This window comes from Pongo abelii, chromosome 18 (assembly GCF_028885655.2).
Source record: "Pongo abelii isolate AG06213 chromosome 18, NHGRI_mPonAbe1-v2.0_pri, whole genome shotgun sequence".
Lineage (NCBI taxonomy): Eukaryota > Metazoa > Chordata > Mammalia > Primates > Hominidae > Pongo > Pongo abelii.
Window position 1 is genome coordinate 48551247 of NC_072003.2, and position 27792 is coordinate 48579038.

The 27792-nt window shown below is 46.8% G+C and overlaps 1 long non-coding RNA gene across 1 annotated transcript in view; it reads left to right on the top strand.

The window, feature by feature from the left end:
• The window catches only part of LOC103892666 (uncharacterized), a 66405-nt gene extending 43236 nt beyond the window's left edge, over positions 1-23169 (top strand). The window contains exons 5-8 of the long non-coding RNA XR_008514545.2: positions 5070-5259; positions 6763-6913; positions 16642-16761; positions 22579-23169. This is a non-coding gene — a long non-coding RNA (uncharacterized LOC103892666). The remainder of the gene's footprint in view (positions 1-5069; positions 5260-6762; positions 6914-16641; positions 16762-22578) is intronic.
• The last annotated feature ends 4623 nt before the right edge of the window (positions 23170-27792 follow it).

Genomic DNA, 27792 nt, shown 5'->3' on the forward strand with positions numbered 1-27792 from the left:
CATTATCTTTTCTAAGTCCTTAAGTGTTAGAAGTGGGAAAATCATCTTTCTTTTAAATTTAGCAAATGGCACTTATGTGCATATGTACTGATGCCATATACACACTTACACTGTAATAGAAACATCGTGGAAAAGCAAACCATAGGCTTTTAGCATAGGCATGAGCTTTTTCCCTCTCATCTCCGCCTGGAAAGATGGTTGGGAGAATGGGAGGCCTCTCTGGGTCTGTATTTATAAGCCTTACTGGAAAAAAAAAAGTCAATTATTTTTTAGACTCAGATCACACCATTATAAATGTGAATCTAAACAATTGCTCAAGTGCTTTCTAAGCAATGGTTCTATCTATGATCACTCAGATTTCCTTCTTTTATTTAGTAAAAAGGTAACAAATAAGAACGGAGTGCCATTTGCATGTTTCATATTTTTACTCAATATGGAGTCCAGTGGTTGAGTAGGGTCATCTGGTAGCAAAGAGAAGCAAACAAAATTGATTTCCTGTAGCCCACAGTGATTTTCCCTAGATTTAGAGAGCATGTGATTCTAAGATGGGTGTGGGGTAAAACTCTCAAGGCTTTCCTGGCGAGAGACCCGGGCATGCTGGTAGAGAAACCAGACGTCATCCTTGGGAAGTTGGGGCCTCTCTCCTCCTTGAATGAGCTCTGTTTTAGGATATTGTTCATGTGAAAGTATTGCACTTACCTCAGCGTAAAATGTCAAGCCATCACATCCTTGGGATAGAAACAATTAAGGAAGGATTTATGTTTGTAAAAACATGTGCCTATTAAGGTAAGTAATTAGGGCACATGAAAGAAAGATAATATGGAGATGTAAAAATTGGGGGTTCTGCAGTCAGACCCCCTGGATTTAAATCCTAGCTCCACTTGCTGAGTGACCTTGGGCTAGTCATTGAACCTCTCTGAGCCTCAGCTTCTTTCCCTGTGAAATGGGGAAACTAATGGGTTTATTGTGAGTATTAAATGAGTTAATACATGCAAAACAATTCACACATAGTAAGCATGAAATAAATACTAATTATTATCATTGTTATGCACTAAGAAAGGATTTTTGCAACTAAAGTATCAAAAGAAATGGAGATGCTAAGGAATTCTTTGGCTTTAAAAGATGAATTCCATTACAAAATGAGGCTGTTTAACAACCAGATTCCATATTACAATCAGAAAGTTCCAGCAGAGTACCTCAGGCTTCATCTAGGGAACATGTTTAAAGGTACCAATAATTTTTGGGTTTTTTTTTCCAATTTTAATAAATGAAATTCTCCTTCCTTTCTGTCTGTCTCTCTGTTAGCGCTGTTGCTTTCTCTTACTCTGTAGTCTGTATTTCTCTTCCTAGTTTCTTTTTTTTAGAACTAGTTGTGAATTCTTTATTCTCTCACATAGACATATGACAGTGGGGGAGGAGGGCATGTGTGTTTCCTAAATGTTAGCAAGAAGTCTGTCTTGCCATCTCCATAGAGTGGAAAATTCAGCAAGTAGAGTCTGTTAATGTCATTCCCCTTCAAATCACATTCAAAAGTGTGCTTAATGCACTGTGTACATTAATCAGACATTTTGATCATGAGTAATGGTGATGCTTTCAGAAGTTTGGGGTGGGGGTGTAGGTTTTGTATATCTTGGAAGGAATCCTAAGTCCTTGGGTGACTTTGAAGCAGTCTGTATGGGCGCTCCACCCACATCCACTACATCTTTGTCAGATACATGGCCCCTAGGCTCCACTTTGTCCATAGGCATGGAAAGGTGAAAGTGCCTGGGAATTAATATCTCTGGGGACACTCTTAAGCAATGACTGCTGGTTATATGGGTAGAAATACACCAGCTCCCTCACCCCTTGGCTAAAGTAATTCCAAGGCATGTACTTTGCACTTTTCCAGAGTTACCCTGTGAGATTCAACTGCCGTCACCCACTGTGGTAGCTGACTTAATAATGCATCCTATATTGTGTGGCCACCTTCCCTTCCCTGTCTAACTTCTCCCTCGCTACCCAGACTCTCTGTGTCTCCCAATACACCACTCACTTGTTCGGGGTCACTTCTGGAGTTTCCAGCCCCAGATGATGTGCACACTTTCAGAGGTAGAAGTGAATCTACTAAGCCTAGACTAGGTATCATCAAAACCACTCTGGGCTGCAAATTGGCAGGGTGCAGGCCTCAAATTTGGCAGAGCTCTGCTTTCCCTGAGTTTGGAATTCCACTGACTCAGAGCCTGAATAATCATGGAGGCAGACCTGTCAAGGTGTTATCTGAAGAGTTGTTGTGGAAGTGGACCAAGACCACAACTGCCCATTCTCTCACCCCACCTTCTTTCTGCAGAGTGGCCCATTTGTGCTTCAGGAGGAAGAGTGCAGAAGCAGTGGTCAGCATGCTGTGATCGATGCTTTCTGAGCGTGGGTGGGCCTTGACAAATGCTCCTATCCACTTTATTCCCTCTTAATAGACCCATCAGACAAGTGCTTGTTGTTTTCCACTGCCAACCTGGGTAAACCAGTCATCATGTGCCCCAGTGTGTCAAAGAAAACGCCTGCTTCCCAGAAGGTTTCCCACTAATGGGGAAAAGAAGGTTGATTCACACAGCCTTTTATTGCAAACCAGTTAATTCTTTGGCAATCTGAAACCAAGACTGCACATTTAGCCAGGCAGGTCTTTTAAAAGCATGTCCTTTACCATATTGTCCATTGTAGACTCCCATCCATATCTTCTTTCTTGTTTTGTGTTATCATTTTTGTGATGCTTTAATACTCAATACACAAACTGAAGCTATGTGGCTTCTGTATCACAGTATATTAGGATTCCAAAAAAACATACAATCCCTGAGCAGACAATAAATTTGATTTTGCACAAGTGGCATCCTTTATACTTTGCTCGTAAGGCGATCTCTCAAGTGTATTTTTTTTTCTGAAACACAACGCAAATAGTCTGATGAAGTAAAAATGGGTTGCGTGATGGGTTTTGTGCTCAGCAAAAAGAACTTGGACAAAGCAGCCATGCTGATGTTCTTATTTACAAAGGTTGCCATCTGGGAAATTAATCTCTGCTGTTGCTCAGTAATTAGGAAAATTTAGGACCCCTAGTGCTCCAGCATCTTGCATTAAAGGTTGTATGTCATCGGTGTTTTCATGAGAATTTGCTGGATTTCTGTCATTAATAACAGGCATAAGCCCAGCAAGCTGTAGAATATGCATTGCATTTAATCAGTTTGCTATTTGTATTCATTATGCATGTCATCCGTTTTGAGTCATGAAAAATTGAAAGGCCATTACGAATAGAAAGAGCATCATGGATTACAAATGATGTAACAAGAGCATAAGCGCTATTAATTGGTCAATTGTGCTTGTCGGTACATTTAAAGTGATTAAGGCAGAAAGATTAGAAAGGACACGAATGTGCTTGGGAAACAGAAGCATAGCAACACAAGGGCTCTCCCAAGTCCTTTGTGCCCAAATAAATGCAGCAAAATCCAATGGCATTTATTCCAACTAATTCATTCAACAGATATTTGTTGAGCACTTACCATGTGCTGAGTACAAGGATTGCACTGAGTACAGCAGAAAACAAAATAAGTGAAGCCGTTGACCTCAGGGATTTACCTTCCAGAGGGGAGGGGGAAGTATGAAATGAACAAATAGATGTACAATATAATATATTGTAGTAGTAGAGACCATGAAGACCACCAGAAGCAGAGAGGAAACCCTCTTTGGGGAAATGACATTTGAACAGAGGTTTAAATGAAGAAAATAAAAAGACGGGGTCCGAGCACAGTGGCTCATGCCTGTAATCCCAGCACTTTGGGAGGCTGAGGTGGGAAAATCACTTGAGCCCGGGAGTTTGAGACCTGGGCAACATGGTGAAACTCATCTCTACAAAAATACAAAAATTAGCCAGGCGTGGTGGTGCACGCCTGTAGTCCCAGCTATTCAGGAGACTGAGGTGGGAGGATCGCCTGAGTCCAGGAAGTCGAGGCTGCAGTGAGTCCATATCACGCCACTGCACTCCAGCCTAGGTGATAGAGTGAAACCGTGTCTAATAAAAGAAAAATAAAATTAAAAGACTACATAGATATCTGGGGGAAGAATAGACTCAATATCCCCCACTCCCATTCCAACACTCAAGAAGAAAAGAAAATTCTTGCAATTATTTTTTTACTCAAGTGATTTTGTGAGGCTTGACCCAATAATGGAATGGCTTCCCCAAGGCTAGAGAACTCACTCAGCCTGTTTTCCCATTAAAGACCTCTTGCGTGGTAGCAATTCTGTTAAAGTGGAAACTGATGGCATCATTTGCCATTTTCACTGTCCCTATACATAGTCCTTACCATGGCATGCAGACCCCTATGCTATCCAGCTCCTGCCTCCCATTTCATACCACTCCTCCTTCTCCTGCTAAGTTCTAGCCCCTGGACTTTCTGTTGCTCACATTTCCAGTTCGTTCCTGCCTCTGCACCCATGCATTTGCTGTCTCCTGCCCTCAGAAATCCAGACCTAAGCTCCCAGGCCACATCCTCAGAGACACCCTCCATGACCACCAGGGCTGCACCTGCTCCCTGGCCCCTGTGATTTGATCCCACTACACTCATTACTGCCTGAGTTCTGTGCTGTCTGCTTACTCGTTTCTTACCTACCTCCCATGTTTGAATGTAAGTTCCATGAGACTAGGCCCAGGTCACTTGAGTTCACTGCAGTATCCCATCACCTGGAACAGTGCCCGGTACAAAGAGGCTCAGTACGCCCAAATCGAATGAATGAGTGGATCAATCAATCAGCCAACCAGCCAAAAATAAAATGAAAAATTGACAGTTGGGTTTCTGCTTTTGTATTCAGGTAACTATTTTAAAATTTTGTATTTAGGTAGCTATTTTTTTAAACCACATGGAAGAAAGGGATGTTTGTTCTGCACAGCATTCTCTGGAGTGATTAGGTAGCATTGGTATTTGTGCTGTTTTGCTTCATGTGTCTACAATCTATTGCCATGAATTTCTAATAACATAATACTCCTTTTCAATATACTGACTTGTTTTTTTTTTCGTTTCTTTTTTGTTTTTACTGGCTAAATGCTATAGCATTGTCTTTGAATATTAGCAAGTAATGGAACATGGGCCAAGGGTGAACCATGATGAATTCGTGTTCCAGCAGCCCTGCTTCTTTAGAATTGACAGTCTGGCTTCGTGGTTAATTCACAGCATCTGAGGAATACATCAGAAGAGGGTGATACTGTGGCATGATGGTACCAGGATTCCAAGTTCATTCCAGGTACAGTCGGTACATCATTCACAGCAGATTCGTGAGTGTCCATCCTGTGCCAGACTCCATCGCAGGTGCTGGGGATACCAGGCAGAGGACGCAGTGTTGCCAGCTATCAGGAAGACCTGACATTCAACAATCATGCTTCCAAAGCCACCTGCATATTATACTCCCTTGGGGGTCAGCTGTAATATACCTGTGCCTAGGCCCCATCCTATGCCAATGAAATCAGAATCTCTGGCCTAGGGCTGGCACACCCATCTTTTTTAAGCCTCAAGTGCTGTTCATGGGCAGTCAGGGCTGAGACACCCTGCTGGAGTAGAAGGATGGTGCATAGGTAGCAAAACCACAAAGCAATGGGCAAAAGCCAAGCCGCAGATGGCAGTTGTGTAAGCTGGAAGTGGTGACATTTCTCCTCAGTGCATAACCACAGCTCAGAATGAAATATTTGTAGGGATCAGGAGGCTAAGTGACCTGGTACTGTGCAGTAGATAAACGTTGCATCTATTTATCACCACCCCCAAAAAACCTTCTTAAAATGGCAAATACCATTCATTAAATGATTATTTTTCCTGCATGAGGTCAAACAAATAATCTCAATTTTCTATATACACCCAAAATGGGATGTTGTATACTAAGTCAAATAAATAATTTTAATAGAGACATAATATCTTTCCTAACCAGCAGGTATGAGAGAAAGGAAACTAAGAGAATCTGCCTGGTAACCATCAGCGGGAAGGAATTAACATGTTCTCTAAGACTGTGTTAAAAGATCAGAGCCCAGCACAGTGGTACATGCTGTAATCCTAGCACTTTGGGAGGCTGAGGCAGGAGGATCACTTGAGCCCAGGAGATCAAGGCTGGAGTGAGCCATGATCACGCCACTGTACTCCAGCCTGAGCAACAGAGCGAGACCCTTTCTGAAAATTAAATAAATAAATAAATAAATAAAAGGTCAGAATTTCATGAAGTGGGATGGTAAAGTTGATGTGAAATTCTCTCCCTCAGATACCCTCTGCCTTTCATGGTGGGCATTAAAATGTTTAGACTGGAAAAAAAAAGCAAATCTTTCTGGGTAATTAAGTGAAGTTTATGTTATTCATTTGAAGATCAAGCTTTGCTTCTCCCCTTGAACACAGGTGAAAATAACAGGAAAATGATAATAACTTTATAAGGGCCAAATTATTACTCACAGTGGTACTTCTGAGTGTGTGTTGGAAAATTACATCTTTTGTCAAGTGATAAACTCTGATTTTTTTTTTTTAAAAAGCAATGTTCGTGATCTAGTAAGCACTTTACAAAAGCTAATATGCTCTATGAAAGTGTGTACACAGAGTGCCTAACCTCACACTTCAGCCTCACTTACTCTAACACACTCTACGGCCCTCCATGGGGGAGCAGAAGCTTCCACCCACGGGATGACTTCAGATAAACGCTTTTGATGCTGGGAGCAGCAGCCACCCATGTCTCCAGATACCTGTTCCTCTGACTCTGCCTCCTTGGATTTTACAGTTACCAACAGTTCATGATGATCTTCAGAAATGTTCACAGTTTCAGAGGAGCCACATACTTGAATGTTTAAAGAAAGCAATATTTTGCAAAACACAAGGATGATCCAAGAGAGCCACAGGAGGATCTAGCAGCCCTTTGTCGGGAAATGAAGGTAACCAACAAGATCAGGCCTGGGAAGACCTTCGTGGATCCCCCAGGACATGCTCCCTTCGGTGAAGCTGTGGTTCTCAGCCCTTGCTGCTCATTGAAGTCAACTGGGGTGCTAGAATAATACTGATGCCTGAGATTCTCACTCTGTTGCCCAGGCTGGAGTACAGTGGTGTGGTCATGGCTCACTGCAGGCTTGATCTCCCGGGCTCAAGTGATCCTCCTGCTTCAGCCTCCCAAAGCGCTAGGATTATGAGCATGCACCACTGTGCTGGGCTCTGACGTTTTAACATAGTTTTAGATAATATGTTAATTCCTTGCCCCTGATGGTTACCAGGCAGATTCTCTTATTTTCCTTTCTCTCATACCTGCCAGGATCTCACACCTGTGCCAGAGATTCCTGAGGAAGGAAGGGCAGTATTTTGGAAAAGCTCCCAGGTGAATCGGAAGTGCAGCCAGGTTTGGGAACCACTGATGTAGTCCCAGATTAGTGACTGAAATGGGTAATAAGGGAAGCAGTGTTGGCAGCACATTCTACCAAGCTCAAGGTCTTGACATGTCCTGGGGTCGGCAGAGGGCAAAGACTTCATTGCTAAGAGAGAAGCTTTAGTGGGAGAAGATAAATAAGTCTGTTTCCAGGCAAATGTCCCCTTTCTGCTGTCGGCTTCCTGGCTATTTCTGCCCTGCCTGAGCCTGAGGATTTAGACATCACTTTCACGTAAATGCCATAAATGCCAGCTTTCAGGTCTCTCCACACATTAATGACATTGTGGTGAGAAAAGCCACTTGCAAATGAAGTAAATCCTTGAAAGAGTCAGACAATAGTGGGCTTTATAAGCTCTGCCTTACAGGAGAGCCTGCAGGGGGATTTTCAGTGATCTATGCAGGGATCAAGCTGCCATGGCCGAGGCTCTCAGGACAAAGGCCTCTTGGAGTCTTTTGTTTGCCACTGCATGTGACTTTACACCTGCATCTCCTACAGAGCTCTCCCAGGACAGATGAGTAAGAGTGGAGAAGCAATTGGGGTGAAACTCCAGACTCAGCCTGATCCCTTGAGGGGCTTTGCAACATAAATTACACCTCAGAGCCTGGGGCAAAGGAGCTGTGAGGCATTTTTCTCTACACGGGTTAGTCATTGGCTACCTGGGCTCTCGGTAAGAGTGATGCGGCTCCAGAGCCCAAGAAAAAGCGGCCCCTGCGGTCCTGGGGTGGGGAGCTCTTAGCAGCACAGCACTCAGAAGCTGCGAGACGGGTGTGCAGAGCTGATGCTAGGGATCCGGGAGTCTGGGCAAACACCACTGCATGTGCTCCACAGGTGAAGCCTTGCCTCCTCCATCCATCAGCTCAGCACCCTGTATGGAAATGTAAACTGTGATGTGTGCTTCTGCGTTTCCCACCTCTGACACGATAGATGGCACTGCAATGCTTTTCTCTTCCTCAGGGCCCATTTCCAGGCTGGACTGCAGTGGTGTGATCTTCCCTCACTGCAGCCTCCACCTAAAGTAATCCTCCCAGGCTAAAGCGATCCTCTCACCTCCCACCTCAGCCTCCCAAGTAGCTAGGACTACAGGTGCATGCCACCACACTGGCTAATTTTTACATTTTTTGTAGACAGTTTTGACATGTTGCGCAGGCTGGTCTTGAACTCCTGGACTCAAGCAATCTGATCTGCCCCTTGGCCTCCCAAAGTGCTAGTATTACAGGTGTGAGCCACCGTGTCTGGCTCCCATTTCCTTGTCTTCATTGTTGTTGGTTTTTTTCTTGTTACTATCACAGTAGAAAATCTAGCATGTTGGGGAAAGGGTGTGACTAAGGGAAAAGAGACAGGGAGGTCACTTCGACTATGACCTGTGCATCAGTTAAGATGTTAGTGGCAGCAAGAGACAAGACGCCCAACCACAAGGGAACCCCAACACTGGAGACTTTTTCTCATGTATTGGGATGTCTGGCAGCAGGTGGTCCAGGCTGTGTTGCTCAACAATGTCAGGGCTCTTGATGGCCACTCTGCCATCCTCTTGGTGGCAGAGTGGCTGCAGCAGCTCCTGACATCATATCCTCACACAATAATATCCAAAATCAGGGAAGGAGGGACAGCTTCTTGTCACGCATTGTTCTCTAGTTAGAAAGGAAAAGACTTCCAGCTCCAGCCACAGACTTTACTTTGTAGGAGAAAGGTTGGCCAGGTTTGCATCTGGAGGCTGGGAAAATGATTATCTGGCATTTGAGCTTCTGTCTGCCATGCCCTGCAAAAGAGGAGGTGCTGGTTTTTCTCCAGTTATCCCTTTGGATCCATTCTCTGTCCCACTCTACCCTCGTCCAGGCTCTGTACCCTTGGAGGCCAATCCTGGATTTCATCACTGGGCTCTGCCCTTGGACTTGTCATTTACTTCAGCCAAAGGAAGGCACCAGGAGGAGATAGGAAAGCCAGGGAGAGAGGCTGGGTGTTTCCTCCCTACCAAATGCCACCTTTACCCAAGGCCATGAAGATACTGCCCTTTGTCACCTTCTGAGGCATTGTTTTCCCTCCCTATTTATACCTGCTATCCACCTGGAAGTGATTTCCCCTCTGATTTTTATTATGAAAGTTTTCAAGTCTACCGAAACATTAAAAATAGCTTAATGAACACTAATATCCTTCCACTAAATTCACCAATGGTTAATGTTTTGCCACATTTTTTCAAAATATAGATCTAAATAGATAGGTAGACAGATCGTGCATTGAGCTGTACAATTTTGTTTTATTCCGAACCATGTGAATGTTTTAAACATTTTGACATTTCCCTCCTAAATATTTCAGTATGCTTCTCCTAAGGATAAAGACATTATCCTAACAACCCAAAATTAACATCAATTCAATAATATCACTCAATTACACTTTTTTGCTTAAAATATACTTTCTTAATAATCTCCAATATTTGATATTTCTTTGCAGCTGACAAAGCACTTTCTCTATCATTATTTCGTTTTATTTCCACAGTAGCCTCTGAAGCAACTGTGATCAGCTCCCTTTTCTAGATGAGGAAAAGAATCAGAGAGGCTAAGTGACCAGCCAGGGTCACACAGCTAATGTATAGCAGTCTGGGATTCAAAGGCAGGCCTTCCAAATCCAAATGCCACACACTTTCTATGGCATTACAGCCCCTTCTCACAAGTGTGTTAGTTTTCCTAGAACTTAGACCCCTAAACAATTCTTATATTTGCCCCCCACCAATCTTCCCATCCACCAAAAATGAGGATCCACTTTCCAGCTTCAAATAACAATACTCTAGTGATGCTGGTGATTCACCTGGGCCTCTGTTTGATGTGGGAAAATGTTAGGCAACGCGTTTGGACATTGCATTTTATTTAAGCTAGTGTGATTGATTACATAGTATTTCTTAACTGCATTATGCCTGATTCTCCTCTCATTCCCTGGGCTCACAGTGAAAGAAAGCTTCCCTCTGCAAACCCTTGGGTTTATCCTCCTTGATGGGGAGGATCTGGTTTGTACTTTTCAGTAAGCAGGTGAGAACGAGTGTCCTTGAAGCCAACAAGGGCAGGATCTCTGACTCTCCTTAGCTTACCAGATCTGCCTCCCAGCATCTCTCGAATCAGCCCATGCCTCTCCTTCACCGTTGCTGCTGCACTGGTTCAAGCCACCTTGACTCTTGCTGGGAAAACACAGCAGCCCCTCACCTGGTCCCACGTGGCTGAGCATCTCCTCCATTTGACAGCTGAATCTCATCAGGCTGCCATTCCACCCAGATCCCTTCTGTGGGGTCCACTACATGTAGTAAATTACAGTGCCAGGTGTGGTGGGTGCACCTGTAGTCCCAGCACCTCAGGAGGCAGAGGTGAGAGGATCACTGGAGCCCAGGGGTTCAAGGCTGCAGTGAGCTAGGATCGTGCCACTGCACTTCAGCCTGGGTGACAGAGCAAGACCTTATCTAAAACATAAAATAAAATAATAAAATAAATTAAAATAAATATAAGAAAATAAAACACACAGTAGAAGGTGTGCTGTGGCCTCTGCAGCCTCCTTGGTCTGGCCCCAGCTGGCCTCACTGCCTCCTCTCATACCATGTCCCCCTCCTTACCCCAAGCTTAGGCCTCATTTTCCTCAAAGAAGCCTGGGTCCTGTCTCAGAGCCTCAGGGCCTGCTTTCTTCCCTGCCCCTCGTTTCCACCCCAGTCACCTCCTGATTCCTGTGCATCCTTCAGACCGCAGCTTGAGCACCAACCCTGAAGCCTGCAGCTGGATCCCATAAGTATTTCCACAACACCCTGTACTTTTCCTACATGCACCCCAGCATCTTCATACAATAGGTGCTTAATAAATTGTCCAATGACTGAATCCTCACAATATCTCTAGAGAAGATGGCAAGACGCAGAAAGGAGGAGTCACGACTGAAGCCACACAGCTGACATCAGAGCCAAAGCATAAGCCTCAGTCTCTCTGACCCAGAGCTGCCACCCTTGCTGCCTTGGGAAGAAGGAAGCCCCCTCCTGTTCTATCCTTGAGCTGCCTTGGCAAGGAGGGGCCCCTTGCTGCCGCCATCCTCACAGGACACCACCCACATGAGGGGATGGCGAGCTCCACTTCCACATTTTCAGGTCTGCCCTTTAAACTGCACACGTTGATTCATTCATTCATTCATTCATTCCCTTCATATTACCATTCATTTATTCATCAAGTATTTATTGAGCATATTTATCTGCATGGCATTGTGCTAATCATAATCATGATCATATTCACCACTGCTGAGCAAAACAGTCAGGGTGCTGCCCTCAGGGAGTTACCATGTAGTAAAGGAGACAGACGGAATCACACAGAGGAATGCACATCTGATTGTAGCCTGACTGGAGTGCCATGAAGGAGACCAAGAGGGAAGGGTGATGGAGAAAGCACAGGATGAAGTTCTCGTCTTCCTTCCAACAGAATCTCAGTTGCATTCAGTTGTTGCCCCCCTCGAACCTCCCTGGAGCCTCAGGAGAAACCACCCTGATTCAGAGGTCCAGAGAAGACCTGACTAGCCCAAGGTAATTCCATCCCCTTGCCAGAATGGCTTGGACAGGGACAGGCGACCCATTTCAATGAGGCCAATGAGACAAAGGTATTTCTGCTGGGGAGGCAGGGGCTTCAAGCAAAGTGTCTTGCTTGAAAGGGAGAGCCACCGGAAGAGGCCTCTCTCCTTCCTTAGGGTGTCACAGTGTCTGGATGCGATGCCTGGAAGTGCTACAGCCACTCGCACCCAGCCTGAAGACGAAACCAACCCCAAACACAGCCAAGCAGAGAGATGGAAAGAACTAAGACCCTAATTACACCACTGAGCAGCTATAGCAACCAGTCCCAGAGCCCTCTGACTTCCCGCCAAAGTGAGATGATAAGATACTGTTTAATTTCTCTCTTTTATAGCCAAACGCACCAAAATTGACACAGAGATGTGAGCCATACCTACTGCTGTTACTGCTCCATCCCTAGTTCCAACCACAGTGCATGGTACATGGTAGAGAGCCAACAAACACTTGAAGAATGAATGGTGCATATTGAGTGGGATTTTCCAGAGGCAGACCTGGAGACAAGGCTTCAAGTGCATGTGTTGTATTAAGGAAATGCTCCCAGGGGACAATAACAGAGTGGCAGAAATGGGACAAGGGGGCCAGGGAGCCAAGCACAGAGAATCAATCATCTAAACAGAGCCCCCTGGTTTTTGTTTCACCTGAGAGTAGCTTCCAACAGCTCAGCGTTGCCCCTGAGGCAAGGGAGCTGGGCTTTCCTAATCCTCCACTCCTCAGTCTCTGGCTAAGCGCTGTCCCCAGGGGACTTAATCACCCAAGCACTTCCCCAAGAGTGGCACCTGCTGACCACTGGAGGCACTGGTACAGTGAAGCGACAGAAGGGATCAGAGAGGGTCCAGGTGAGGCACAGCAATGTGGCTGAATAATAACTATATTAACTCATATAGTTAATTCTCAAGCAATGGCAAAGTGTAGGCAGCTTCTTGTCTGCAAATGTTTCCACAATATCTCTCCTGCAGCCAGGGTCTTTTCCTGCTGCCTACACAGAATGGCCATGGAGCATTCCCAACTCTTATTAAAGTGGAAAAAAAAAGCCTTTGCATTTCAATCTATTATTGCACTTTATGACTCATCTCCAGGTTCTCGCTGCAAAACATTGAAAGCCAGATCATAATTTGATGATGAAATATTGATTATGCATTTGTATGCAGAGGTCTATACTATATAGATAGAATTCCCACCCTGTAGTATCTTCTATTTTAAGTCAATATGAAGATGGATGTTCCCCCCAGGCAAATTTTGATAAGATACTTGTGTCAATACAAAAATAGATTAATGCCAATGTGAATCAATACCGTTTATTGGTTTGGATTGCTTCTTTTCCACCCAGGAGCTGGCTCCAAGAGGAGTTTCCAAACACCAGCAGCTCCCAGCCAATCTGCATATTTCTTTATTTAAATCATGAGAGTGGGAAGTGGCAAGGGAATGGTGGGTTGGCAGGGGGCTGCCCACACCCACTTCCAAATTGAGAAGCGAATGAAAATAAAACAAACGCAACTTGTCAACAAATCTGGGAGAAGCTTTATTACCATCATTAGCAGTGTGCTTGTCCTCTGCTGCTTCCAAAAAGAATAAACTTAAAATGACAGAAGAAGAGCGTTCTCCATCCTTGCTGGGTTCTCAGCATACAGCAGGGACTGGGCTTATCTTGACTGTGCATCTGCTGTGTTTCCTGCCCAGCCCCCACTGCTACCTGCAACGCCCTATATTTAGTGCTTCTTTAAAATCTCATTTATCGTCTTCCATCCCTACCAAAAGTAAGGTCCAAAATCACAGAGGACTTTTTTTGTGTGTGTGGGAGTGGGGGTGGTACTTTTTGTTCACTGCTGAATTTCCAATGTCTGGATGTTGAATTAATTTCTTTCTGCTTCATTCATTCATCTAACAAATTGAGCGACTACTATGTGACAGGGCCCTCCAGGTTCTTGGGATATATCAGTGAACACAACAGACATTCTAGTGGGTGATAGAGCAATAGAGATAATTAATAAGTGCCATATGGAGAACATTAGAAGGCAATACTTGCGGCTGGGTGTGGTGGCTCACGCCTGTAATCCCAGCACTTTGGGAGGCTGAGGTGGGCGGATCACCTGAGGTTAGGAGTTCGAGACCAGCCTGACCAACATGGTGAAACACCGTCTCTACTAAAAATACAAAAAATTAGCCAGGCATAGTCCCAGCTACTCGGGAGGCTGAGGCAGGAGAATCACTCGCACCATTGCACTCCAACTTGGGCAATAAGAGCGAGACTCCATCTCAAAGAAAAAAATGCCAATAATTGCTATGAGGGAGTGGAAAGCGAGCATGGTAAGTAGGACTGGGTGGGCTGAGGAGAGGAGTTCTAATTTTAAATAGGGGGGTCAGGGTCAGCTTCACTGAGAAGGTAAGGGTGAGCAAAGCTGTGCAGGAGGTCAGGGAATGAGGTATGTAGCTATGCAGGGGTGGGCGTTAGGAATTTCCAGACACATAGACTGGCTAGTGCAAACATCCTAAGGTAGGAGTGTGCCTGCTTTATTTGAGGACCAGAAATAAAAGGAATGGCTGGAGGCCGGGCGCGGCGGCTCACGCCTGTAACCCCAGCCCTTTGGGAGGTCGAGGTGGACAGATCACTTGAGGTCAGGAGTTCGAGACCAACCTGGCCAACATGGCAAAACCCTGTATCTACTAAAAATACAAAAATTAGCTGGGCGTGCTGGGCACATGCCTGTAGTCCCAGCTACTTGGGAGGCTGAGGCAGGAGAATCACTTGAACCCAAGAGGTGGAGGTCGCAGTGAGCCAAGATCACGCCACTGCACTCCAGCCTGGGTGACAGAGTGAGACTCCATCTCGGGGGGGAAAAAAGGAATGACTGGAATGGAATGAGTGGATGATGATTGGACAATTAAACAAGTGAGTCTCAGGCTTCCAGGGGCCACCTTGCCCCCCAACCTGCCTCTCCCCATAAGAAGAATAAACTAAGTGGAGACAGATCCAGTCTCTTGCTCTGATCCAGCTATGCCTCAAGCAACTTCTACCCAACATTTTTTCAGTGCTTAAGGTAATATAATCCCTTTTTAAAACCACTTGTAACTGAAATAATCCTGATAAAACACTAAGACTCGAGTGCCTAGGACACCTGAGCTTCTGTGCCCACTGTGGGATCTTAACAATGCCTGCTGGCTGGTCCTGGGCAGTGGGACGCTCAGCCTCGGAGGGCGAGGTCTGGAATCCATCTGTTCAGGGGAGGCCTGGACAGCTGACAAGTGAGAAGGAACCTTTCAAATTTGCAATTTTCAAGTGTCAGAAGGATATTGTACCGCTCCTCTGACACCTGGCATCTTAGGCAGATGCGCCCCGTTTTCTATCAACACGTCTGCTGTGTAAGGTGTGGCCTTTGCACTCACAGGATCCGGAACCCACACCTGAGAATGAGAACTCCAGGTGTTAGCTTCTCCAACAAGTCACATTGGAAGGACCAGGCAGACCCCTTTCCTTCAATTACCAAAGTTGGTGACACAACAGTTTCAAAGGATTCTATTCAATTCAACAAGCGCTTTAAGCAGTGGCTCTTCAAGATGCTAGAGGGTTGGAGAAACACATGATGTGGTCTGTCCCCTTAAAAAGAAGATAAGCCAGTGGGCAAGTGACTTAATTCATTTCATTCACTATGTGTTCCATGCTAGAGGCAAGATACTAGGGGCTAGGATGAAGACTCCCCAAACAGGGGAAAGAGGTTTGCATGTGAGTACTTTGTGTATGACCACTTGTTATTCATTCAGCAAACATAAAGAACTTCCCAAATGCCCTGCATTCTTTGAGGCTCTAAGGACACAGCAGTCAGCAAGATGGGCAAGATCCCAGTCCACGTAGAGCTTATGTCCTGCTGGAGGATAAAGATAATAGGCCAGGCGAGGTGGCTCACGCCTATAATCCTAGCACTTTGGGAGGCCAAGGCAGGAGGATCTCTTGAGCTCAGAAGTTCGAGGCGAGCCTGGGCCTCCTGAGCTCAGGAGTTCGAGGCCAGCCTGGGCAACACAGCAAGACCTGTCTCTACACACACATACAAAAAAAAAAATAGAAATAAATTAGCCAGGCGTGATGTGCACCTATAGTCCCAGCTATTCTGGAGGCTGAGGTGGGAAGACAACTTGAGCCCAGAAACTGGAGGATGCAGTGAGCTATGATCATGCCACTGCACTTAGCCTGGGAGAAAGAATGAGACCCTATCTCTAAAGGAAAAAAAAGATAATAAAGTGAAACTCATTTTTAAAGGAGTGATTTCTGAAATTGTTTAGTGCAGTGAGGAAAAGACAGTGGGATATTACAATGGAGAGACGCTGGGCATTGTGGAGCAAGACGGAGAAGTCAGGGAGGGCTGAGCTGGATGGAAGTGGTGGGAAGGAACCAGCCTGCAGAGAAGCAGAGCGTGTGCTCTGGCAGAGGGAGTGGCAAGGCAAAGGCCCTGGGCAGGAGCAGGGTCAGGGTCACGGCTGTGTGGCTGGAGTTCAGCGGGCCAGGGGGAGAGTGATGGAAGGCAAGGTCAAGGTGGGCCGGGGCCAAACCCTGCAGTGCTTTGTCAACCATGGCAAGGACTTGCGGTTTTATTCTAAGTGCATCTCAGAGTGCTGGCATCTTTATCTTGGGGTGATGTTGGCATATTCCCACCAGGATAAATTAACATTCTCACCTTAACAGATCATTGGGTAGAGACTGGAAATGTACCGAGCAGTGCACAAAGAAGATGAGGAGGGTTCTACAGTTTCTCCAGATACATACCATGACAATTTTTTTTTTTAAAAAGAAGAAAGCCTGCAGGTAAGTACAGCCGAAAGTAAAGGGGGCCACAGTAGAGGAGGGAACAATACCACACAATGTGAACAGCAAGGAGGGAGCATTCATTCTGAGCAGAGGGACACGAGGAGGTGGGGCCTGAGAGGACACAGGAGGCGCTGACCCCCCGAGGCAAGGGAGATGTGCCTTCTCTTGGAGACAGCGGCTTGGGATGGTGGTGGGGCAGGTTCCCTGGGGAAGACCTGGACCAGGGGCTGGGGGTGGGAGTTGGAGAAGAGAATGCAGTCTTGGGAGCAGATTTAAAGTTAAGTGGCTTCCATGGACCCCACGTGGCCCTGTCAGTTTCGACCCTCCTGGGAGATCCTGAGTCCTGAGCCTAGGCAGTCTTGTCCTGCCTCTGCTGAGCACCCGGGCCATGGCAGCCATCAGGATGCAGGAAGGTGGGGTCCTGTCCCAGCAGCTGGGAAAGCATGAAGGAAGTTCATTTCTCTGCAGCGGCTATAGTGATCGTGAGGAGAAGTAACTGAAAAGGTCAGACACACACTTCACTTACACAGCTCATAAGTCAGTAAAGAAGCAAAGCCTGAGACTTCCTCAGGAGATGAGTAAATCCTCTGCCTTGCCAAGGCCTGCAAAGCTAGGCTCGGGGCTGGCCAGCCTAGGGGAGTGGCTTCTTCTTCTCTAGTTCCCAGTGCCCTCTGGCTTGGCTTTCTGAAGAGAGGGCTAGAGGAGCTGTGCCCCTAGAGTTCAAAAGAAAAGTACCTTAGGGAGGGAGTATAGGGTTGCAGTCAAAAGAATGGGCTCTGGACTCTCAAAAACATCAGTTCAAATTCAGACTCACACCACTTATTTGCTGTGTGATTTTGGGCCACTCACACAACCTCTCTGAGCTGTCTTTCCCCTCCATATTGTAGGGCTAATAATAGTACCCAAACCATAAGTCATTGAGAGGATTCAATGAAGATCATACAAGTAAAAGAGTTAGATCAATGCCTAGGTTCCCACTGCATATTGGCTGTGGTTGTTACCTTTATCATTTACATCATTTATTAACACTTTAATCGTACCAGCCTCCAAAATGACCCCTGTGATCCCTTCCTCCTGGTATTCACGCCTGCTATTCAACCAGAATAGGGTTGATCTGTGTACCAATAGGAGATTGTGGGGACGGCAGAATGTGACTTCCAAGGCTAGGTCCTGAAAGATGCTGTGACTTTCGCCTGAGTCTCTTGGGTCACTCGCTCTGGGGGAGGGCTGCTGTCATGTCATGAAGACACTCAGGCATCCCCATGGAAAAGTCTGCATGATGAGCACCCGAGACCTCCTACCCACAGCCAGCATTAACTTACCTGCTCTGTGAGCAAGGCAGCTTGGAGGAAGATCCCCCCACCCCAGATAACCCCTAAATGACAGCAGCTCCCACCAACATCTTCTCTGCAAGCTCATGAGGGAGTGTGAGTCACAACCACCTAGCTAAGCTCGTGAATTCCTGACCTGCAAAAACTGTGCGAGATCACAAATGTTCATTTTTTTATTAAAGCCATTAAGTTTTGGGGTGATTTGTAATGCATCAATAATTAATACAATTATTATACTGAAAATTTCTCACTAGGAAGTGGCCACTCATTAGGCAGCCCCAGCCTTCAGGCTCTGTCCAACCCAGTAAAAGTCAGTCATTTTTGTGCCAAAGATCCCTGAAAGAGACAGCATCGTGTTTGGGTATCACCTCCTCCAGAGAGCCTTCTTGGCCAAGTCAAGAGCTTTTCTCCATGTGCCCACAGAAAGGCTCTTTGTAATCCTCTACGACACTGCATTGTCATTCTGGGAGCAATCATGTTTTCATCTATGCTTTGGCTACTAGGAGGCTCAGACCCAAATTTTCAGGTCACTGCGAAGACTCTCAATTTATTCTTGCCCTAGTTTACTCATCTATTTGCTTTGTCCTGTTTTGTGTGTCCCTTGTGTAAATTATTGCACATCTTTTGTGAAATGAGGTGGCATGAAGCAAGTCCTCGCTGAAGGTCCGGGGCATGGCAGGAGAACCTGAGTTTAAGAGGCAGACATCACCTGCTGGCAACAGGGAGTATCCTCTCAGTCAGTCTTTATGTCCCCCTCCCTAGATCCTCACTTCTCATGGCAATCTCCCCGTCTCCTCAGGTGGGGATGGGATGAACAGGCTTGATTAGCCCTTCACTGTAAATGCCTGTCCTCTGTCACTGCACCAGGACTGATATGGTTTAGTTGTCCATGGCTGTCATCCAAACTTGAAGGTGGCACTTGTGAGGAAAAAACAAACCAACAAGCTATCCTAAAAGGAGGCTGGCAGCATGAGGAAGGGGCTTGCCATCCCCTGTGCCAGTGCGGGAAGACCAGCCCAAGTGCCCACCCCACTGCGGGAGCAGACTCAGCTGTCCCCGAACCTGAATGCCAGTAACAAGGGCAGCAGCCTGAGCATCTCAGAGCCCAGAGGCAGAATGTTAGCCGATTGCTTCCAGCATCATCTGGGGCACAGTGGAGACTTGGTTCCTCAATAGGCCTGAGTGGATCTAACTCTGGGAAGTTAGATCCCAACAGCCATCATAGTTTGCAGACAATGTCATTCAGACCATCCAGATAATTTCCTAACTCCAGTTTTGTGCCCACCAAGCATCCTGATTTCGAATTGGCTTCGCATGCCATGTGCAACTGGGAGAGAGTGTGTGGACAGAAATGGGGCCAATTGACTATTTCCCTTGGCTGTCATATTTTTCATTAATAAACTAACTCTCCAGCCACGCATACACACTCAGAATGCCTCTTGCTACTCCAGATCCTCCATTCACTGTGAAGGCAATCATGGGGATTATGAATTCCATCTCCCAGGTGTGGATTAAACTGCATACCGGGGGAAGTTTCTGTGGTTCCAATCTACCCCGCTTAGTACATCAGAGCTCAACAGGATCAGGTCAAAGCTGGAAGGATCCTGAGAGCCCACAGAAATAATGACTTCTGTGCTGAGGTTCACAGGAGTAGCACTGGGGTCTGTGAATTCTTGGCAAAAATTCAGAAAACCTAAGGGAATCCATGCATTAGCTGATAATGAGGCCATACAGACTAACTAAAGCATTAGCCACCTCATTAAACTGGGAAGCTTAATACTGTTTTTATTGCACAATCATTTCTAAATGTCTTTTATTAATAAAATTGGGGAAGTGAATTTGTTATTCTTTAATAAGTGCAGTGTGTTTAGGTGACAAAATTTTTACAAAGATGGGGATCAATGGGTTGCAAGAATACTAAAAGATGTTCTCATTCTGCAGGGTTGGAAGCCCCTAAGCCACCACGCACTACCCATCATTTTACAAAAGAAGGAGAAACTGAGGAACAAAGAAATGCATATTTTCCCTCAAGCTTCAGATTCCCTTTAAACTCTTAGGATATCCTATAACCCCCTGTAGCCTATGGCAGCTAGATTCATGAAAGACAATCTCTCTAGAGTCAATTTGGTTTTTCTCTTAATTCACTCAAGCCTCTGGGAATGAGAGGTCTAGCCCTTGAAGGCTACTTTTGGTGGAAGACGAGGTTCAGTATTAAAAAGGAGGACAGAGGATGGAAAAGAACGCAACTACATCAATAGTTTCTCCATATTATTTGATGTTCAGAACAGTCCCATGAAGAAGGTGTAATATTCCCTTTCTACAGACCAAAAAAATTAACGTTTGGAGAGGTAGAAAGACCACCCAAGGGAACACATGTTTAGACAGAAAGCCCAGTTCTGTCTAGTGTTTAAGTCCTGGCCCATTCAGCTACTCTGCTCTGTAACTATCACCCATTTCAGCACCGCGGACAGAGGCAGAGCCCTCAGTCTTCCCTGTAGGTGGGATGGGGGCAGAGGGTGGGAAGATGGGTGCTGAGTCCCAGGGAAGATATTTATCCACCAAAGTGCCTGAATGATGAGAGGGAAGTCAGAGCTAAGGAAGGACACATCATGGTCATCTCTTTACATGTGTATCAAATTGCATTCTGTTTAGAACCATTTTCTAGCCTCCCACCAAGGACGTAAGCAGGACAAGCACTGTCATCTGTAAAGTGCCACACCCAGACTGCCACCCAGAGTTCATAAAAGGCTCAGATGAATCAATAGTTGGGAAAGTTATCTGGAATTTATAAAAATTCACTGTTAAGGAGACGACTATCACAGACAAATCCCAAAATCAGTGGTTTAACACAATAGACATTTTTTCTGACTTGTGTAAAGCCCCAAGCAGGGATTGCTGCCTGTCAAAAGGCTTGATTGGCACTTGTCTTGAGGCACACTTTGGCACCCAGGCCCCTTGCTCCTTGTTGCTCTGCCACCTCTGACGTGGCTTCTAAGGTCACTGTATTTATCTGTGTCAAGCCAGAGGAAAAAATCATGAATAAATAAACCCAGGGAGATTTGTATGAGCCAAGCCTGAAATTGGCACACATCACTTTGGCTCATACATGGAGGACTGGGAGTGCAGAAAGATGAGGAAATGGGTCTTACTGAGCACAGAACCACAGAACTCTGTTTCCCTCCTGTCCAAAGCTGAGAAATTGCCACAATCAGAAAGTGTGAGTCCCATCTGAGAGTTTAAGAGCAGGAATATATTAAAGACAAATCATGTAAAATACCTTGACTCCTGGGCTTGCTGATGCATTCAGCCTAAGCCATCTTTACCTGTGGATAATCTTGGATTTCCCAACTGGGCTTCTTGCAACTCCATGGTAGAACATCAGAGGAAATTTTTTCAAGCAAGAGCTGTTAGATCATGAGATTCCCCAGAAAGATACAGATACAGGTATATGTCATATTACTGGAGATTCTAATTCAGTTACCTTCACAGGCCTGGGAATGTGTTTTTGACACAGGGGCATTAGGATTGTTTCAGCTGCAAGTGACAGAAGTCTAGCTCACACGGTCTTAAGCAAGAAAGGAAATGTATTGATTCCTGTAAGTGCACCAGGGTCTAGATACATTGTCAGGCACAGCTGGATGCAGACTCCAACAGTCTCATTGGGATACCCACCCTCTCCTCCCACCTCTGACCATCCCAGGTGGCTCCCTTCATGGGTCAAGGTGGCCACCAGAAGCTCCAGCTACATCTTTTTATCAACAGCCCCAGGAGAACTTCTCTTTCTCAGTAAAATCCCACAAGGTATTTTTTGGCACTAATTGTCTTGGCTTGGTCCCATTCCTATCCCTGAACCAACCACTGTGACCAAAAACGTGATATCCTCTGATTGTCCAGGCCTGAGTCATGAGCCCACCCATGAGTCTGATATGAGGTCCAGTCCATACAATGTACACAAGCTAGGTCTGGGGCATGGTGGCTCCCCAAGGACAGCTGGGGTGCCCTTCCTAGAAGAAGGGAGCAGGGAATGGGTGCTGGGCCAGCATCAGCACCAGAATTCTTAGGCACTAGACTGTGGGGGGCTCAGAGAGGCATGGGAGCCCTGAGGTCCCCACAGGGTGTGGGACAGTCTTTCAGACCTTCAGGGGGGTCTCTGCTCACCAACCTGCTCAAAGCACCCTGGCCCACACCGCGGGCAGCTGGAAGGTGCCAGTCTGCTGAACATGCGTGATTGGCATGAATCTCCTGCTTTCCTTTGTCAGAAGGCTAGGAGTGGATTTGACCCCTTTACTCAGACCCTCTCAGTGGCCCTGCCCCCACAGGCTCACCCCAGCAGGGCCCAGTGCTTGGCTGCCAATGATGCCAAGGACATTAGCTGACAGTGACTTAAAACGGGGGTTCATGACCTCAGGGTAACCGAGGAACACCTGAATCTGAATTCATCAGTCTGCGTATATGGATGTGAGTGCCTCTCCTTTCCCCACAGGAAAAAATCTACAACTTTCATCAAATTACTCAGGGAGACTTTATTCTAAAGAGACTGAAAACCACCGACATCAATTTTGACTCCTATGGGCATCTGTAAATAGCTTCAAGATTTTAAGGTGAAATGTCATGTACCATAATACACATTCTGGAGAAGCAGGAAGCTACAGGCTAACTTGAGATGAAAGTCTCAGATCAACGTTTTCCCAAGTGTGTTCCTTGGAATACAGGTTGACATGATATGATGCCCAGCAAGGGAAACAAAACATATTCATGTTCAAATTAGTTGGGGAAATGCTGGACTAAATAAGGTTTGATGAGATTCTTTTTTCTGCAGGACTTCTCAGAGCCTTTAATATTCTAACATGCTTCGTGACTCTCTAGAAGGGGCTACAGTAGGCAATGCTTCCCAGATTTACCTAATAAAAGCATTGTTTCTGTGGGAGTTTCATTTGTTATTACATGTTTCCTGAATGCAGATTCATAGACTATCCGTTGGGGAACCCTCATCCTCACGGGATGTATGTTCATGGTGGTGTCTTCAAATTTGTGCCCTTGTGAAGCATTCTGGCAGCAAGCATCTGAACACTTCCAAAAGGGGACGATATTTAGGAGAAATCGCTCAGCCTGAGTTAGAGCAAATACAGCAGCTGGTGTCTCTTGGTGCCTGGGAGCCCTAGAGTGTCAGAGGGAGGAGCGTGCACACTGGAACCAGCAGCCTGGTGCTGTGTCTCAGCTCTGTCGCTAACTGGCTATGCACCTCTGGGCATGGCACTTAACCCTTCTGAGCCCCAGCCTGCCATCTGTAAAAAGGGCTTGATGCGAGGATTGAATGAGATCACACAGGGAACACAATGTCTGGCACTTGGAAGCATCCACCATAAAGAGTCAAGGCAGTAGATGGCCCATCTGGGTTTGGTCTATGCAAAGTTTACCCTCTGCCCTGGTGGCTCCAGGAAATGCTGCCACGTGGCTCCTATTGCCTTAACCACATCCGACCTGTTCCTGACAGCTCCCCACATCTCCAGCTCCTTTGCTGGTGCTCCAGGCACCTCCAAATGTGGCAAGCCCCTCTCCTCTGCCCTCTTGTGGCAGCTGACCTGGCAGGAGTGGTACCAAGACGTCCAAGGCGACTCCTTCCCACCTGCATGGGCACTTTCCTTAGGACATCCTTGCCCCCAGCACCACCTTGGGCCAGCAAGCCACATGGAAATGGATGCAGAGGCACCACTGTTTGCTGACAATTATACACTGTCCTTAAGGTCACCCTTGGCGATCTGTCGCCAGGAGCAGACAAACCCGCACCGCATCCATCCCATCAGAGCTTGTTTCTATCTGCATCTGTCATCGCTGATCGCATTTGAATGGGTTTAGTCTCTATTTTAAATAAAAGATTTATGCCTTAACTGTCAGAGCCTGCCTTTATTTGAAAATTTAATCTTGTTTCTAGGAGTCTAGATTAACTTATTAAATTTAGGCATCCCTCGTGTGTCTCTGAGAGAGGAGGAGTAGATTCTTCTCCCTGCATTCGGCCCTGCACACCCGACAGTGAGAGCCAAGAGCTGGATGGGCTTCTCCATCCAGCACGCCCAGGCTGGACAGAGGCCCCCATCTCGGGCAGCTTTGTCGGGTAGCCGTGTGTCCAGGGAGTGCTTTCTTACACCCTCCGTCTCTGGGCCGGCTTCCAGGACCTGCGCTCACCGCAAGGGACACCCATCAAGCCAGCTCTTTCTCAGAGGTTTTAGGGAGGCTTCAGCTTGTCAACATGGGCTGTGCCAAGGAGTTCTGAGTTTCCTTCAGGTCTGTATTATATCTTCCACCCCCTCAGAGTTCCCGCCCTACTGCTTAGACCACACGAAGCTGTGGGGCTGTGGGCAGCCACTTCACTTCCCCGACCTTGTCTGCAGGTGGAGACAGTGGCAGTGCCCCTCCCGGGCTGCTGCGTCACTCAGTGTAAAAGCAGGGAGGCACTGGAGAGCTGCTGTCTGCAAGTTTGTTGCTACTTCAAAAGGTGCAGGTGGGCCCTCACCTCTTTTAGAGGTGAGGAAGAGCTACCCAAAGCGAAAAGGAGCTTCTCAGCGTCGCAGTGGAGTCACGGCCAGGCTGCCCACACCAGGCGTCCGGACCGGCACCAGTGCCACGAGATCTGCCCCATCTTCTCTTCCCTCTCCTTCCCCTCTCCCTCTCTCTCCCTGTCTCTTTCTCCTCTCTCCATGCTATTGACTGAATGTTTGAATTCCCTGCAAATGCATTCCTAACCCCCAATGTGACTGTGTTTGGAGACAGGGTCTTTAGGAGGTAACTGAGGTTAAATGAGGTTGTAAAGATGGGGCCCTGAACCGATGGGACTGGGGTCCTTATGAGAAGAGGAAAAGGGGTCCCTCCCCATGCAGGGACGACCACAGCGAGGCAGCAGCCGCCCACACGCCAGAGAAGCGGACTCAGAGGGAAGCCTTGCTTCACCGGCACCTTGATCTTGACTCCTAGCCTCCAGAATTGTGATAAATAAATTTCTGTTGCTGAAGCCCCCAAGTCTATGGTATTTTGTCATGGCAACTCCAACAGATTCAGATGCTCTCCCTCCTCCCTCTCATTGCTTCCCTCTTCCGACTCCCCAGCATCAGTGGTCCCGGACTTTCCCGTTGCAATTCCGCCATCTGCTGGTCCGTCTCAAGATAGCAGGCAAGGTCCGTGCCTCGGAGCCGGTGTCTCCTCTGGGGCAGCCCAAGGCAAGGGTGACCCTTCCACAGCCAGCACCCCGCCCCCCCTCCCAAGGCACACACTCATACACACATGCACATATGCAAGAACACAAATGCGCATACTCATACATGTACAAGGTGCACACACAATGCACACATGCACGTTTACACGCATACAGACACACTCACAAGTGCATGTGCACACACACTCATACACATGCCCATACACATTTACACTCACACACACACCTACACATTCTGGCACATGTGAACACACAATCACACACTCGCACACACATGCACATTCTCACACACACATTCACATATGCAAACACACTCATACATGTGCACACAAACTAACATACATGCATTACACAAACACCTGCCACCCACTCCACTCACATATCACACACACACATCCCCAGCCAAGGATGAGCCAAGCTGGCTTCTCACCACCCCCTGGTTTGCCCGCCGTGTACATTTCCCCAGACATCTCAATTCCTGATGAATGGGCAAAACTTTTATTGAGCCACGCGCTTCTTAAAGTCAGGACCACGGCCAACTCCTCTCCTTATCAACTTTCATTGCCCCCCCGCACTCAGTGCCTGGCATGCAGTAGGAGTGCACCAAGTGTTCAATGACTAAAGGAGGCAGTTCTCTTTGGGGGATTGAATTGGTTTTCATCTCTTTGGGGCTGTGAGCTCAGAAGCAGGCATCTTCCTCCTGGTTGGAGCTCAGGCTCACAGGCAGGTGTCCCCACACTCAAGCCCCTGCACACAGCCCCAGGCCACCTAAGGGGTAACTGATGAGAGCATCGTCACCTATCTCATTAGAATGGCCCCAAACCAATCTCTGCAAACCAACTCTGAGTGGGGACACACATCTCTTGCTTTGTCACTTGGCAAAGCAACTCAAAGGGAAGGAAGACACAGTGGCTGTCTCCACAGTTCAGCTGCCTGGGAGGTGCTGTTATCTGATGGGCTAATGAAGATGGATCTATCCAAGGGGAGAGGGAACCCCAGCTTCACTGTGCAACCTTGAACCTCCTCCGTGGCCCTAGTTCCTAAATCGGCCCAGTGAGGCTGGGGAAGATAAGGCTCCCAGGCCTGGCACACTCAGCGCAGGCTCACTTCAATCTCTGGAGGGAGGGCCAGGCTGAGGATAAGGAGAGGAGGGCCCACCTCAGGCTCAGCCTCAAAAGGGGCATAATGACAGGATCATGCACAGCAAGCACTGCCCATCCTCCACTGCCTGTGCTCTGATATGGCTCCGTACAGTGGCCACGGTTACTGATCTTGTCTTTATTTAAAATTTTGAGGCCAGGCACAGTGGCTTACGCCTGTAATCCCAGCATTTTGCGAGGCCGAGGCCAGCAGATCACTTGAGCCCAGGGGTTCAAGACAACCTTCCTGAGCAACATAATGAAATCTCATTTCCACCAAAAAAAAAAAAATACAAAAATTAGCTGGGTGTGGTGGCACACACTTGTAGTCCCAGTTACTTGGGAGGCTGAGGCAGGAGAATCACTTGAACTTGGGAGGTTGAGGCTACAGTGAGCCATATTTGTGCCACTGCACTGTAGCCTGGGTGACAAAGCAATATCCTTTCTCAAAAAAAAAATGATATTTTGTTCGTTGCAGATTTTTTGCATAAATTTTGATTTTTTACAAAATATTACATTAACGAAAGTGAGTACTCAAACAGATACACGTTCACCTATGTTCCTGGCAGTGTTATTCACAACAGCCGAGACATGTCAGCAACCTAAGTGCCCATCATCGGACAAAAGGATCGACAAAATGTGGTCTATCCACACAATGGAATAATAAGCAGCCTTAAAAAGGAATGACGTCCTGACACAGGCTACAACACGGCTGGACAAATCCTGTGTGATTCCACTGCTATGAGATACCTAAAGTCGTAAAATTCATAGCAACAGAAAGTAGAATAGTGGTTGCTGGGGAGGAGGGGGAATGCGGAGTTTTTGTTTAATGGGAGAGAGAAAGAGCTGGGGAGATGGGGGGTGGTGATGGCTGCAGAATGGAAATGCACTTACTGCCACTCAACTGTTCACTTTAAAATTGTTACAATGGCTAATTTTATGTTATGTGTACTTTACCACAATAAAAAATGCTGCATGATTTCTTCATCTTGATTATTTATCTTCATTACTGAGGATTTTTTTTGGTACCCTCTTGAACTTTATGCATGAGTTGGGAGCCTCCTGTCTCGCCCATGTCCTGCCTTGAATTCCCCACGTTGTCTTCATTTTACAGAGGATGGGGCTGAGCCTGAGGAATGTGAGAAGTTAAGAGGCCTGCCCAAGGCCATCTAGCAAACTAGAGGTGAACCAGGAATTCAAAAGCCAAGCTCCCAGCTAAGGGCTTAGTCCAGTACAGCTCCCCCTGCTCCCCACCCCCAAGAAGCTTCCAGGGAGCTCTGTCTACACCACCATCCTTTGCTGCTCCTAGAGGGGAGACTGACTCCACAGGACAGGGCCTCACTGGACCCAG